Genomic DNA, 8,597 nt, shown 5'->3' on the forward strand with positions numbered 1-8,597 from the left:
AGGAAGGGAAAGAAAGGAAAGAAAAAGGAAAAAGCATATGAAAAATCAGTTAGGCTAAATTGGAAGAAGTCAGTAAAATTGAGAACCCTCTAGATCCAGGGACAGCAAACTTTTTCTGTAAAGAGCCAGAGAGTAAATATTTTAATATTTAATGCTATTCTTGTGTTTTCTTGTGTGTGTTTGTCTGGTTGGATGGTTGGTTTTAAAACACTTGAAAACTGGGCCCTTTCCTGGATTTACCTGCAGGCTACAGTTTGCTGACCCATGCTCTAGACAGACTGATCAATAAAAGAAAAAAAAAAACATAGCCAACAAATAAGGAAAGAGCAAGGACAACTCTAGGTCCATCAGTTTGAACACTGAGAAAACTTGAGCCAATTCCTCAAAAGACACAAACTGTCAAAGTTCACTCAAAAAGAAATAGATTAAAAGAATAGTCCTATATCTATTCAAGAAATAGAATTTGTAGTTGAATCAAACAAATATTCTGATAAAGGCAACTCCATGCTTATGAAATGGCTTCACTAGTGAATTCAAACAAGTGAAGAAGAGATAACACTAATTCTACACAAACTTTTCCAGAATATGAAGGGAGGAGTCATTTCCCAACTAATGTTATGAAGTCAACATTACCCTGATACCCAAACTAGACAAAGACATAGCAAGAAAGAGAACTCCTGAGCAGTATCCCTCTGAACATGGATGCAAAAATCCTCAACAAAATGCTCGCGAATAAAATCACACAACGAAGCTGGTCAGCATTGGAAAATTAACAAATGTAATTGACCATATCCACAAACTAAAGAAGAAAAATGACATGATCATATCAATAGATGCAGAACAAGCCTTGACAATATTCAACACTGATTCATGATGAAAATTCTCTGCCCATCGGGAATAGAAGGAAATGTCCTCAGCCCGATAAAGGGATCTGCACAGACTTCCAGCTACCACCATACTTTATGGAAAAAGAATGGGTGTTTTCCCCTAAGATCAAGAACTGGGCCAGGACCTGCACTCTCCCACCCCTATCTAACATCACCCCCACAGGTCCTAGCAAGCGCCCTAGAGCAAGGCCAAGAAATAAAAGCCATACAGATTGGAAAAGAAGAACCAGAACTGTCTGTATGCACAAGCGACATGATTCTCTCAGGAAAACATCCCCAAGGATCTTCAGAAAAGCTGCTAGGACTGTTAAGTGAGCTTAGCGAGGTCACAGGATGCAAGCTGAGTGAACACAGTTCCATTGTTTTCTATCTACCAGCCATGGTCAGTTGGGAATTGAAGTGAAAAAGCAAGGGAGCGATAAACACAGACGCTAGCTCGGGAGTGTTTGGGTGTGGGGCGTCAGGGGACAGGATGGGGTAAAGGAGAGAGGCAGATGGAGCTTCCTTGGTAAAGCTCCAGTTCCCGAGTAGGGCCATGGGTCTAAAGCAGTTCCTAGCTCCACACAGACAAATAGACAAGCAGGGAAAACCAGAGAGCAAGAGTCGGAGACCACAGATGCCAGGGGTTTCAGATTCAGGGGATCTGAGGGTTTCCCACTCCGACCCACGAAGACTGGGGCAGTTGTAAGGTTCTGTGAGTGGCTTTTGGGCAGGGAAACTGGGAACAAATCCTGGTCCTGCTGTGACCTGCGGCCTGACCTTATGCAAGTGGCTTGACCTCAGACACCTCATCTGTCAATGGGAGTGGCGACCTCATTCTTCCCTGGGCTGTTTAGAAGGCCAGCACCCACTATTCCGTCAGGTCTCCACTCAGAGGCCACCTCCTCTAAGAAGTCTTTGCAACCTCCCCTGTCTTCCCTGGTCACACCTGTCCTATTGCCCCTTCTGTACCTAATGCTCTCCGAAGTTGTCTTGTTCCTTTGTCTACTTGTTTATTCTGTGCCTTGCTCCCTTGGACATCAGCTTGTTCTCCACAGGGTCCTGTGCCTGGGACTGTGCATGGTATATGGGAGCACCTCAGCAAATATTTGAGCGTGAAGGCACAAAGTGTGACAATGGCCGAAACAGCAGCTTGATTACTTCTACAAACATGGGCATCACTACCTAAGGGAGACAGCCCATTCCAGGAGAGAAACCCAAAGATAAAGGCTGGAATGTTGCTGCAACTAGAAGGACTATGGGGAACCTGAGGTTCAGAGAGGAAGGGGGTTGTCTAAGGTCACAGGATAGCAGAGATGGCATTAGATCCAAATGCTTTTTCCACTGCATCCTAATCGCTGGAAAGCACTTTTGACACACCAGGAGATCCATTCTCCGAGGAGCCAGTGTCTGCAGAACTTTGGTGTCATCCATCCTGGATGCCACTGGCTGGCCCACTTTTCTGGGCACATTTCTCTTCATTCCTGTCCAGGGCAGAGATGCTGCAGGGCGCCTGCCCAAGGTGGGCGGGTCCCACTGCAAATGCCCTTCAGAGGAGACAATGAGCAGTGGCTTTGATGCCATGACTCACTTGGCTTGTAACCGTCCTTAGCTGAGTTGGACACACTCAGTAGGATTTAAGGGAGGTGGTCAGCAAGTCGGCTTAGCACCAGTGGGAGTGGGTTCACTGCTGTTCTCCTCATCCCACATGGAGCAGGTGCAATCATTAAAGCTGCTATCTATATATATTATCCAACATAGGTAATTGAGGATCCTCAGTCACCCCACTGGAGCGTCTGCTCCCTGAGGGCAGGGACAGGTCTGTCTCATTTGCTATTGGGTCCAGCACTGGGCCTGCCTCTGGGTGGAAGCTCTGTAAATATTCTGAAGCTTGCATTGAGAAGAGATCTTCTCTTAGACCATGAATTGTGATTAAGGAAGAAACAGTGACAGAATTTGTATAAACATGATCATTACCAGAGATGAAAAGTCTGACAAAAAGGGTGTTTATGACTGCTTAAAATACCCCACACCTGGAAAGAAGTCGGCTGGGAATGGGAAAAGCTGGGGAATTAGACTCTCTGGTATTTTAAAGATTTGCCTACCTTGCAGTTATTTTTAAAAAAGAATCCCTAGCTTGGGTTGGTGCCGCCTGCCAGTCTGTGAGGACCGCCTACAGCTGCCTGAAAGCCACAGGCACATTCCTATGCAGAGGCCCATCTAGAGATCTGGACACACAGACGGGGCAGAGTTAGTTCAGGATGAGTCCTTGGGTGGTCCCAAGGAGGAGGCGATGGCCAGACACATGAACATGGTGGAATGCGGTTTGCTGCCTGAAGCACAAGGGCTGGGGCTCCCTGCACTGGACGGCGACCCTTTGGCAGACCCAGGCTCCATCAGGGACTCAGGCTCAGCTGGAATGGTCTCCCCTGGATCCTGCCCAGAAACCCCAGAGGAGGCATCACACAGCCCAGGAGTAGAATCTAAAGGCCCTGAAGCCTTCAGATGAGGAAAGAGCACACTGGGTGGTAGGAACATCCCCCACTTCTAAGTGCCCTGGGCTTGCTCCCCCTTAGGTCTAGGCGCATAGGTTGGAAGAGTTGAGTTGGAAAATGGAATATCTAGCCAAATTCCTTCATCCGTCTACCCACCCATTCACTTCTCCTGTCTGCCCTTCCTCTCTTCCGTGGCCCACTCCTTACTTCCTTCCCTCTCTCCTTCCTTCCTGCCTCCTTTTCTTCATTATTCATACTTTCTGTACTTCCCCCTTCCTTCCTTTCCTTCCTTCCTCCTTTCTGTCCTTCTTTCCTTCTGTCCCTCCATCCTTCTACCCACTATGCATGTATCCACCCATCTACCCACACATCTGTCCAACCATCCATCGTCCTACCTCACAAACCTCTACTGAGTATCTACTATGGGTTACGCACTATGCTAACAGAAGATGCACCAAGCCCCTCAAGGAGCTTGCAGTCTAGCTGGATAGAGTCTCGTACACAGATCACTTTTCCCACAGCACGGCTGATGCCATGATACAGATAGAAGCAGAGGAGACAGCAGGGCCACAAAGGAGGGGTAGGCATGCCCAGGGCCACAAAGGAGGGCTAGGCATGCCCAGCAAAAGCCCTCAGCACAGCCCTAATTCTGATGAATGAGTTTGTTTAACCTGTTTTGAATGTTTTTTGAATATGACTTTAATATGAAGCCTATCATGGAATACAAATTTTTGAATTAATTGAATATATTTACATATATTTTAGTTAACTTGTTTATTGTCCATCTCTCCCACTGGTATGGGGTTTCCATGAGAGCACTGACTGCTGCTGTCTAGTTCACTGCTGCTGTCTAGTTCACTGCTGTATCCCAGGACCTAGAGTGCTGGCCAGCACATAGTAGGTGCTCAATAAACTTTTATACACTAAATACACTTCTCTTCTGGGTCCTATCTTAGTCCATTCATGCTGCTATAAAAATATCAGGGACTGGCCTGGTGCGGTGGCTCAAGCCTGTAATCCCAGCACTTTGGGAGGCCGAGATGGGCGGATCACGAGGTCAGGAGATCGAGACCAGCCTGGCTAACACGGTGAAACCCCATCTCTACTAAAAAAATACAAAAAACTAGCCAGGCGAGGTGGCAGGCGCCTGTAGTCCCAGCTACTCGGGAGGCTGAGGCAGGAGAATGGTGTAGACCCGGGAGGCGGAGCTTGCAGTGAGCGGAGATCCGGCCACTGCACTCCAGCCTGAGCAACAGAGCGAGACTCTGTCTCAAAAAAAAAAAAAAAAAAAATCAGGGACTGAGTGGTTGTAAACAACAGAAACTGATTTCTCACAGTTCTAGGGGCTGGGAAGTCCAAGATCAAGGTGCAGCAGTCTCAGTGTCTGCTGAGGGCCCACCTCCTCATGGACAGCCACCTGCTCACTCTAACCTCCTATGGCAGAAGGGACAGGGGGCCTCTCCGTAACCTCTTTTATAAGGACACTAATCCTACTGAGGTGGTCTCTACCTAAGACCTGATCACCTCCCAGAGGCCCCATTTCCTGATATCATCACCTTGGGGGTGAGGATTTTGACATATGGATTCTGGGGGACACAGACATTCAGACCACTGACCTGCCTGGGCCTCCCATCTCCAGCCATTCTGTTTGCCTTAGAAGTTGTCAGCCACACTGGGCCTGTGCATCTGCCTTTAGACCTCTAGTAGGACCTGAAACTGAGATTGCTTCTAGTTGTCCCTCCTTTCATGCCCTGTTGTGGGCATCTGTGGGCTTATCCTACCCCATTCCTATTCTCTGTCTTCTGAGAACTGTCTCCTGACCATTTTCCTCCAGGAACCACCTCCTGCTCATGCCCACCTCAAGGTTCACATGGAGCAGAGCACCCTCCTCCACTCCAGGCCAGCATGTGATCCCAGACCAGCTATCAGAGCCCTGCACTCCGAGCCACCATGACCATTGCAGGGAGGATGGTGGTAAGAGTTGTAGTCAACATCAGATACGTGCCAGGCACTGTTATAAGAACTTTTCACTCATTAACTCTTTTAACCCTTACAACAAAGCCCAACAATATAGATGTGCTACTATAACCCTCATTTCACACATGGGGAAACCAAGGTCCAGAAAGATTAAGTGACTTATCCAAAGTCATACAGCTTTTATGTGGCAAACCCAGCTTTGAATCATGCTCACTGGCTCCAAAGTTCATGTTCTAAACTACCATGTGAGCAAAAGGCAAAGCCACATGAGTGAGAGTCAGTCTCCAGACTTGAGCTCAGCCTACCGAGCTAGAAGTGTCCTCTTTCTCCTGGAGCTGTCAGACCACTGCAAGCCAAGAGGCTCCACAGGAAAAAGCCGACTAGAGGGAAGCAGAGCTGAGACAGGGAAAGAAGCAGAGCCAGGGTTGCAGCCCTTGGATCCAGCCACACCTGAAGGTTGACCTGGATTGTTTGTTTTCATGGGCCCCAAATTCCTTCACCAGGATTCAAGTGGGCCCTTAAGTCCATTTTTGTTGGGATTGTTTCCATTCGCTTCAAGCCTGGGACCCATGCCTGGCAGCACCCCCTCAGGAGGAGTTTAGACTTTGAATCTTGGCCTCTGCCCAGTCTCTCTCACCTGTGTCCCAAATCTTTCCATCTGTCAGCCCAGCCTTCTCAGGGCAGAGCCAGAAGAGATGAACAGCCCCTCCTATCAACAGGCAGAGGCTGGGGGAGCTGTGCTCTGTGACCCCACACTGCCAGGGAGGAACTCTGTAGCCACAGGCTCCCCACACTGCCAGCATCCTTCCTGTGCCCATGACATCGGCTTCCTCTGGGCTAATGACCTCTGACCCAGTTTATTCTGCAGCCCTATAGCATAGCCCTGGTTTGGGAACTGGTTACCAGCCCAGGAATGCTGACCCAGCCCTGGGGTGAACCCCATTCCTCCACTTCCCAGCTGATGGTTGAGGTCCTGCTCCAAGCTAATAAACCAACACCTGCCCTCCTCCCCAGATGCCCTGGGCATCAGACTTCTGAGGCCTTGACCCTCCACACCTGCCTGCCAGGACCCTCCTCCTGACTACATCCCTCCTTCCATTCCTCTCCTTTGCCAGAACAAGTCCTCCAAAGACCTCCCCAGAGGCAACCCCACAAGCTTCTCCCCTGTACCCACTAACAGTGACAGCAGAACACAAGTCTCAGAGGAAAACTGAACTGCATTCCCTTCTTACCGGCATGTGCAGCTGGCTCAGTGCCCCCAGCCCTGATCACGAGGCTTGCCCAGCACCAGCTCCACCCCTGAGCTTCCTGCCTTGCTGCTCTACCCTGCTGTTCCCTCTGCCTGCAAGGCTCTTCCCCCAGGTCCTCCTGTTCCCCCAGGTCTCAGCTCAAAGGCCACCACCTCAGTGGGCCTTCCCTAAGACCCATGTGAGCTGTCCCCACATCCCAGCTGATCTCCGCTCATCTGTGGCTCCTCTAGGCCAGTTGCTGGGGCCCTCATCCTGTTCCTGACATGCAATCCTTTCATCTCAACTCCTTCCGCCCTGACCCTCCCAGAGCCATCATGCCTGGAGAGCCAGCTCTGAAGCTGCCCAGGCAGCTCAGGCCCCACCACCCTGACCACCTGGGTCTGGTACCTGCCACAGATGCCTAAATAGAGTTCCAGCAGTTTCCCAGACTCTCACTTCAATGCAAATTGGACTCCAGTGTCCAAGGTTCTCATCTTCCTGCCTGAACAGCCTGTCTGGGTCCAAGGACCCTCCCCCTAGCCCCAGATCACAGCCTGCAGGAAGGAACCCCAAGACACTGAGGGGAAAAGTTATTTCCACTTCCAATTCTGATCCAGACTCCCTTCTGCGGAGGATGCTCCATGAGTGACAGTGTGGGGCCTGGCTCCTGGCTCATGCCCGAAATCCCAATACTTAGGGAGGCCAAGGTGGGAGGATCTCCTGAGCCCAGGGATTCAAGACTGGGCTCAGAGAAAAAAAAAACCTCATCTCTATACAAAATAAAATTAAAACATTAGCCAGGCATGATCCCAGCTACTCGGGAAGCTGAGGTGGGAGAATCTCCCGAGCCCAGGAGGTCAAGGCTTCAGGGAGTTGTGATTGTGCTACTGTACTCCAGCCTGGGTGACAGAGCAAGACCCTGTCTCAAAAAAAAAAAAAAAAAAAAAAAAAGATAAAGTGTGGCCTTGACCTCCTTGTAACACAAACTACTCTTCCTCCTACCAGCCATGGCAGTGTCTAGGAAGGATGGAATGACGCTGTCTGATCATTCATGCCATTGCTGTTTTAATAGCCAGAGAATACAGGTTTTTCACGGACTACAGCAAAATAAGCCTTTCTTTTCTAAATTGTCTACATACGTAAACGCTGTAAGTTGCTTGAGAGTAAGCTGTAAGTTACAGGAGAGTACAAGTAAATACACTGAAAGCAGAAAAATCCCAAAGCAGTCCCCAAATGGGAGGAGGGTTGTCTCCCTACCCCTCTGCCTCACTAAATTCCTGACCCCAAGCCCCTGCAGTCCTGCTCTGACACGGACGTTTCCAGCCTCTTCTCTACTGTACCCCAGTGTGGGCCCAGGAGGGTAATAGCAAACTGATGCCTCCAATAGCACAGCACCCCTCCTCCTGCACCCCCACCCCCACCAACATACCCCTGGCCATGGCTGTCCTGTGGGCAGGACACACCCTGGTTTGGCATAACCTAATTCTATCTCCAGGCCACAGAAGAAGACCTGTCACCCCATGTTTTACACTCAGCCGTGGATCCTCCCTCGATTTGACACTAAGGGGTGGGACTTCAGGGTGGCCTAGAGGCAGAAACCTAACAGTCTGTGCCTGGTGCTCCCCAGCGCTACTAAACTCATCTTTCTGCATCCTTGCTGGGCTGTCCACCCGATTCCTTGCAGACTGCAACCAGTCCTCTCCAGAGCTGGGCACGGTCTGGGCATCTTCCTCATGCTGCCATAGCTATCTTCATCGCATTCACTTATTTTGCTTTCTGTGAACCCCAGGGAAAACCACAGCCGTGTTTCGGGCACTGCCTCCACCAGGACTCGTGAGCACATGTGTATTTCCAGCCTGCAGCTCCCAGTCCCCACGCTAACTTTTTTTGAATTTTTAGTAGAGACAGGGTTTCGCCATGTTGCCCAGGCTGGTCTCAAACTCCTGGCTTCAAGTGATCCACCTGCCTCTGCCTCCCAAAGTGCTGGGATTACAGGCCAGGCTAGAAAGTAAAAATACCGCCACTGCACC

The sequence above is a fragment of the Mandrillus leucophaeus genome, unplaced genomic scaffold (genome assembly GCF_000951045.1).
Source record: "Mandrillus leucophaeus isolate KB7577 unplaced genomic scaffold, Mleu.le_1.0 Scaffold252, whole genome shotgun sequence".
In the NCBI taxonomy this organism is placed as follows: Eukaryota; Metazoa; Chordata; class Mammalia; order Primates; family Cercopithecidae; genus Mandrillus; species Mandrillus leucophaeus.